We start from the raw sequence: 7,519 nt of genomic DNA, 5'->3' as shown, positions 1-7,519 counted from the left end.
TCCAGCAATACCACTCCTCGGTATGTATCCAGAAAAGATGAAAACTCTAATTCAAAAAGATACATGCACCCAAATGTTCATAGCAGCACTATTTATAATAGCAAAGACACATGGAAACAACCCAAGTGCCCATCAACAGACAACTGGATAATGAAGATATACACATTGGAATATTACTCAGCTGCAAAAAAGGAATGATATATTGCCATTTGCAGCAACATGGATGGACCTAGAGATTATATACTTAGTGAAGTAAGTCACAGAGAAAGACAAATACTATATGATACCACTTATATGTGGAATCTAAAAAATAATACTAATGAATCTATATACAAAAGAGAAACAGACTAACAGACATAGAAAAAAAATTCACAGTTACCAAACGGGAGAGAGAAGGGGAGGGACAAATTAGGAGTATGGTATTAACAGATACAAACTACTATACATAAAATAGATAAGCAACAAGGATTTACTGTATAGCACAGGGAATTGTATTCAATATCTTGTAATAACCTATAATGGAATGTAGTCAGGGAAAAAAATGGAATTACTATGCTGTACACCTGAAACTAACACAATATTGTAAATCAAATATACTTCAATTTTCTTTTTTTAAAAAAAAAGCTTTATCTTGGCAACACACACACAAATGATCCCAGAGCAGCCAAGTCCCTCTAAGTGAATAGCCAGAAAATATATTATATTTATGTTCTGCTCACAAGCCAAGTGAATGTTTGGGTTCTGAATGCTTCTTCATTCAAGAAGGAAAAAGGCACAGATAAGCTATATCTTGAATCATAAGCCATGACTGTGAGAGGACACCTGAAATCAGGCAATGAGACTCCTTGGACTAGTTTGGGATGGCTGATATCACTGCCCAATATATTATATCAGAGGTACCAAAGTGGGGCCTTCCTCAGCCCCATCACCTCCATCCTTTTGTTGGAGTCTCCATGTGCATCATTATCACCTTGGTGAGTTTCATCATTTTCTTCCCCTTCATAATGACTACCATCAACACCAATGACATCAGTCATCTCCCTCACTCTACTCAACATTGAAGTTCAGCTCAGTATCTCCTCCTCTGGGCAAATCTCCCAGCCCATCTTTTCAGCTTCAGTTTGTTGCTCCCTCCTCAGTGCCCTAAAATTGCATGCTCCTGTGAGGTTTATTTGTGGGTCTGTCTCTCCCACCAGGCTGTGAGCTTCTCAAGCACTGAATTGATTTTCAGTCTTTGTCTCCCTAGCACCTAGCAAGTGAAGCTAGTAGGTTTTCAATGTTCACATACAGAAGTAAAGATTGAGGAGATATTTCAACAGCATAGAGCTTAGTTCTGTCTCCAACCTCAACTTGCCCAGTCTACACAGCTCTACGTGAGCCCACCCCTTTCTCCCTACACCCCTCACTACAGCTGTGGTCCTCGGACACACGATTTTGCTCATGTTCTCACTTCTGTACCTTCCCACACCCAGCAAGTGGCCACTTCAAGGTATAGCCTATCTGGACTATCAGGTGAGAAAGGGCAGCTGTAGGAGGCATTTGAGAATAACCACCAACAAGGATTGATAGCAGACTGGATGTAGAAAATGGAGATTAGTGAGGAGCCAGGTGATCAGAGGCTGCTGCTGACACTGACAGACAGGACAGTCAAAAAGAGACCTGAGGACAGGATGGGGGAGTTTAGTTGAGGACAAGTTGACTTAGGTCAGCAGGTTAATTTCCAACAGGTCAGTGGTTAATTTCCAACAGGTCAGTGGAACTACAAGACCCAAAATTCCTGAAGCCACTAGAAGCTTAAAGAGACAAAAGGATTCTCCCCCTACAGCCCTGGGAAAAAGTGAGGCCCTGCTGACACCTTAATTTCTTACTTTCAGCCTCCAAAACTTTGAGAAAATAAATTTCTGTTGTTTAAAAAAAAAAAATACCCAAGAGAAGTAGTATGCCCAGAGCTGGGCATGTAGAATTTGGAGTCACTTACATTGAGATGAAAAGTGAGGGCATACAATATTAACCATTTGAAGGTTCCAAGGACAAGAGAGTAGGCAAAGGAGAGCAACAGGCCCGAGACTGGGTTTTGGAAACACCATCGTATACTGGGGGCAGGGCATGGAAATGAGGACCTGAGGAATAAGTCAACACAGTGCCTGCCACATTAGAGCCTGAAGCAAAATGAAAAATCAGTAATACTCATCCTGTCTTTATTCAGAATGCTTATATTTTACTCATCATGGATTTTGTATTAATTGCCATTTTTTAAAAAATATTTCATTAAAATTTACTTATATTGAGAGACAGTATAGAATATAACAGTCCAGCAATGTCCTTCTCAAGAAAAGGAAACCTAAGGCAACTGAGCCCTGTGGCCAGAGCCCATATGCTGGGTCCCACCAGCTTGAATGCAAACCCTGGCTCTGACATCTATTAGGTGCATGATCTCAAACTAGTCACTTCACTCCCCTAAAGTTGGTGTCCTCACCTGAAAAATAACACCTTCCTGGCAAAGTTGCCACAGTGCCTGCCCTAAAAATTTGTTCCCAAGGATTTCAGATGGTGAGGAGGAAAATGAAAAGGCTGGACAAAGAGGAGATGACAGTAGGAATGAGGAGCCAGGAGAGAGGGGAGAAATGGTACAACCAGGAAACCAGGCTCCTTCCTCTCTACATCTTTCTGATGGATGGACAGACCCACACAGAATTGGGATGCTCCATCCACTGTTCACATCTTATATATTGCTTTAAACTCTATTTTTTAATATCTGTGACTTCCTTCCATTTGTATGGGGGATGAAGAATCAAAACCTTTCCTCCCACCAGGTGGGAAAGGCCCAGTGCTCATAGTGGACTGGATCCTGTCTGCTATCTGACCCAGTCCACTCTCCTGCCTCTGTTTTCTGGAAGCATTCTCACAGTCTCTGATTAGTGCCCTCGTGGTGACAATATACAGCCAATCTAGTATGGCTCCAGGAGGACTGGGGAGAGGCCAAGTGAGGGAGGGGGGATCTGCCATTATTTCCTTCCCTACCTTCTGTTTTCAGAGGCTTGTAACTCCCCAGCATGTTTTTCCCTGGTGGAAAACGTCCATGTTTGGTGTCTGCTCAAAGGAGAATCTCTATGGAAAGTTTGGGAAAGATCCCCTCTGGCTGGGAATGTGCAAAAAGCCTGTGCCTTCCCATTTGGAAAAAAAAGGAAAGAACAAACTTGAAGCATGGCTATTTTTGTCTCCGTTTCAGAAGGAGCTGACTTGGATAGTGCTACTTGGCCTGCATCCTCATCACTTTGTTGGGAAAGGCATATGGAAAGGTGATACAGATTCCAAAATGCTTATGTCTCTTCTCAAGAATTTTTTTTTCGCTTTTAGTAGATACAGCATACAAATAATAAAGTGCACAAATCTTAAGAATCTTATGTATACAGCACGATGAATTTTTACATAGGTATATAACCATGTAACTACTGCCCGGTTCAATATGTAGAACATTTCCAGTACATCAGAAGGTTCCTTGTGCCCTTCCCAGTCAATACTCACCCCTGAAACCTAACCAATTAGTTTTGCCTGTTCTTAAATTCCATATAAATGGAATCATACAGTATGTATGCTTGACATCATCTTGTTTCATTCACTCAACATAATGTCTATGAGGTTCATTCACGTGGTGACGTATTGTATTAGTTCACTAGGGCTGCCAAAGTATCACAGACTGGGTGGTTTAAAGAATAGAAATTTAGGGCTTCCCTGGTGGAACAGTGATTAAGAATCCACTTGCCAAAGCAGGGGACATGGGTTCAAGCCGTGGTCCGGGAAGATCCCACATGCCGCGGAGCAACAAAGCCCATGCATCACAACTACTGAAGTCCATGCACCTCAACTACTGAAGCCCATGCGCCCAGAGCCCATGCTCTGCAACAAGAGAAGCCACCGCAATGAGAAGCCCGCGTACAGCAGTGAAGAGTAACCCCCGCTCACCGCAACTAGAAAAAGCCTGCACACAGCAACAAAGACCCAATGCAGCCAAATATAAATAAATAAAATAAAATAAAAAAGAATAGAAATTTATTTTCTCACAGTTCTGAAGGCTGGAAGTCTTAGACTGAAATGTCAGCAGGGTTGGTTTCTTCTGAGGCCTCTCTCCTTGACTTGTGGATGACTGTCTTCTCCCTTTCTTCACATGGTCTTCCCTCTGTGGTTGTCAGTGCCCTGATTTCCTCTTCTTATAAGAACACCAGTTATATTGGATTAGGGATCACCCAAATGACCTCATTTCAACTTAATTGCCTCTTTAAAGACTTTATCTCCAAATACATTCACATGAAGTACCGGGGGTTAGGATATCAACATATGAATTTGGGGAAGGGTACACAATTCAGACCATAATACTGGTTTGTTCTTTTTTTTTGTGTGTCAAATTTTATTCCACTGTGTGATTCCACCACAATTTATGTATTCATTCTTTTACCAATTGACATCTGAATTATTTGCAGTTTGGGACTATTACAAACATGACTGCTATCAATATCTCTAGCATATGTCTTTTAGTGAACATATGTACTCATTTCCAGTGTGTATGTACCTAGGAGTGGAATTGCTGTGTCCTAAGGTATGTGTATGTATAGCTTTAGTGGACACTACTAGTTTTCCAATGTATGATTTCCCAATGCACGAGGGAGTTGTACACTCCCAAGAGCAATGTATAAGAGGCCTAGTCGCTCTGAACCTTTGTCAATACTAGTATTATCACTCCCTTGTATTTTAGCCTCTCAAAGAATCTTAAAGATGGTTTCCAAGCAAATCCATCTGCAAAACCTATGCTCCTGGGAATTGTAGAGAGTATTTGCCATAAAAATCTGTGGATGACTCCAATTTCCTTTGTGCCAAGAACTCTGATCTTCTGCCCCCACATGCCCTCCTGCTCAGAAAATCCCTTTCTTGGGATTTTTAGTGGGAAGGCTCTCAAGTTGGACTGGCAGAGCATGAGGAACAGGCGGAAGCCTAAGACCAGTTAGTAACTGACTGAGGGAGGCGGGGTATGAAAGGAAAGGAAGCAAAGACCAAGATATAGTAAAAAGAGTCGATTCTGGCCACCTGGGGAATGAAAACTATGTTTGTTTCTATCAGAGAGCTTAGAAGAGCCCCTGCAAGACTGCCTGATGTTTCCTCACTAACAGTTCTGGCCAGCCTTTTTTTGAGAAGGAAATCTTCAGAGTTCCTCATATTTGAACCCCTCTAGGAGGCTTCTCAGGCATACCCCTCAAAACAGGGTTATCACCCCGAAGGTTATGGATTCAGGATGGATCCATCACTCCCCAACTTCTTCCCCCACCCTGCCTGCCCTAGTGCTGGAAATTCCCACAGGAAGTCACTCCCCTGGGTTACAACCTTGTCTTTCCTAATGTCTTTAAATTTCTAAAAACTGTCTTGATCTGAAGGGAATAGGAAGATAACCATGACTTATCCAGGTACCCAAATACAAGTCTGGCTCCTCAGAATCAGCAGCACAGGGACCTAATTGGAAAAAAAAAAAAAAAGCAAATCTTTATCTTATTCTTTAGACCAATAGCAAATTTTAAGTGTAAAAAAGAAACTATAAAATTATTAGAAGGAAAAAATCGTAAATGTATTTATAATCCTGGAGTGCAAAGTCCTTTCTAAACAAGATAAAAACCCAGATACCATAAAGGAAATGATTGATACATACAACTACATAAAAATTAAAATTTCTTGAGGGAGGAAAAATACCACGAAAGTCAAAAGATCAACAGCAAACTGGGGGTAAAATCTGCAACAGATTTGTCAAAGAGCTGATTTTTCTGAATTCACCAAAACAAAAAAGTTGTACCAACCAGAAATGTCCTAACAACCCCATAGGAAAAAATGGAGGAAAGGGTGAAAACAGGAGGCTACAAAAGAAGAAATGCAGATGTCCAATATACATAAGAAAAAGTGCTCTGCCTTAATCATAAATAAGTAAATGCAAATTAAAACATTAAGATACCTTTCTAAAACTAATTGTATTGTGAGGAGTACAAACATTTAACAGGGGCCATTTGATGAGATTTTGGGGACACAGGCATATATGTGCACTATTAATGGGTGTGTAAACTGACAATTTGGCAACACCACCAAATGTTACAACTAGTATAGCATTTGAGCCAGCAATTCCACTGTTAGCAAATTAACTTCCGGATATACTGACAAAAGTGGCCAATACATATGTTCAAGATGTTCATCACAGCTCTGCTTTATAGAAGCAAAAAACAAACTGAAAGCAATCTAAATTTCAACCAATAGGAATAAAGGGCAGTAAATTGTAGTATATCTATTGTAATGCAATATTATACCTGTAAAAGAAGAGAATTAGGCAGAACTGGGTGTAATGATATAAATAAATCTCCAAGATATATTAAGTGGTGAATGTAATTCACTGAATGATGAGTGAACCTTAGTATCAATTTAAAGAACCTGAGAGTATTACAGGAATGTTTTTAGTTACCAATACTCAGAAATCTGAGTAACGGTGGCTTAAACAATAAAAACATTTCATTACTTCATATAACAAAGTCTAGGCTTGGTAACAAAGTCATCAAGGACCTTTATAAATAGCAGAAGCTGCTCCATCCCCAGGTTGTTTGATGTCTTATCGTCACTACCTGTTACAAGATGGCTGCCTCTGCTCTAGGCACCTTATCCACATTAAAGACAAGAAGAAGGTAAAACATTCAATGCCAGAGTATACTCATCTCTGACTCTTACAGTCATTGGCCAGAACTATGTCACATGGCCCCCCTCCACCATCCAGTTGCAAGGATTTCTGGGAAAGTATCTTTAAAAAAGGGACATATTAACATGATTGGCTTAACCAACCACGATTTGTCTTCAGAAGCTGGGCACATTGCCATCCTAAACAAACTCCTCAACAGGGATTATCTGGGTGATAATCCATATTTTATTAGAACAACAATCAGTTATTTTAAGCTGAATTGTAAACATGTTTAAAATAAATGGGTAAATAAACCTTCAAACAGGCTAGAGGTATGGCCATCTTGTTGTCTTCACCGAGAGCCTAGGATAGATAATAATCCATATGTTAGTGACCCCAGGTGGGGGAAATTGAGAGGAACTGTCATGAGAAGATGGAACAGCAGTTCTCAGAAGGACACAGGGTCTCCTTTAAGCTCTCAGGCTACTCTCAAAGGGCTACCAACAGGACTCAGAAATTGCCAATAGCCTGACCTTTTTTGAGGACATAAGTTGGACCCATGTCTCTTTCGTCATGGGGCTGGGGACTCCCCTCAGGACCCAGGTAAGTTGCTTTGTCCAAGATGCTGACTGACAGGTGAGTTCTACCTAGCCCAAGCTACTGATTAGCACCCCCTGCTGGAGAAAGGAGTGATCTCACAAAATGCCATGAATCAGAGCAGGATCTGAGTTCTTGCAAAGCTCTTACACTTTCTAGCAAGTCTCTTCACCTTAACAGTTTTCAGTTCCCTCATTTGTTAAATGAGGCAGATGGATGCATAATCTC

The 7,519-nt window shown here is 40.8% G+C and overlaps 1 protein-coding gene across 1 annotated transcript in view; it reads right to left on the bottom strand.

The window, feature by feature from the left end:
* Positions 1-4,377: 4,377 nt before the first annotated feature.
* SMOX (spermine oxidase) overlaps positions 4,378-7,519 on the bottom strand; it is a 126,955-nt gene continuing 123,813 nt past the window's right edge. Inside the window, exon 8 of the transcript XR_014255155.1 lies at positions 4,378-5,499. The gene's annotated coding sequence lies outside the window, so the exon portion shown is untranslated. The remainder of the gene's footprint in view (positions 5,500-7,519) is intronic.

Source organism: Balaenoptera physalus, assembly GCF_965194825.1.
Source record: "Balaenoptera physalus genome assembly, chromosome: 16".
Taxonomy (NCBI): Eukaryota; Metazoa; Chordata; class Mammalia; order Artiodactyla; family Balaenopteridae; genus Balaenoptera; species Balaenoptera physalus.
The sequence above is the reverse complement of the archived record's forward strand: the minus strand, read 5'-3'. Positions and strand labels throughout refer to the sequence as shown.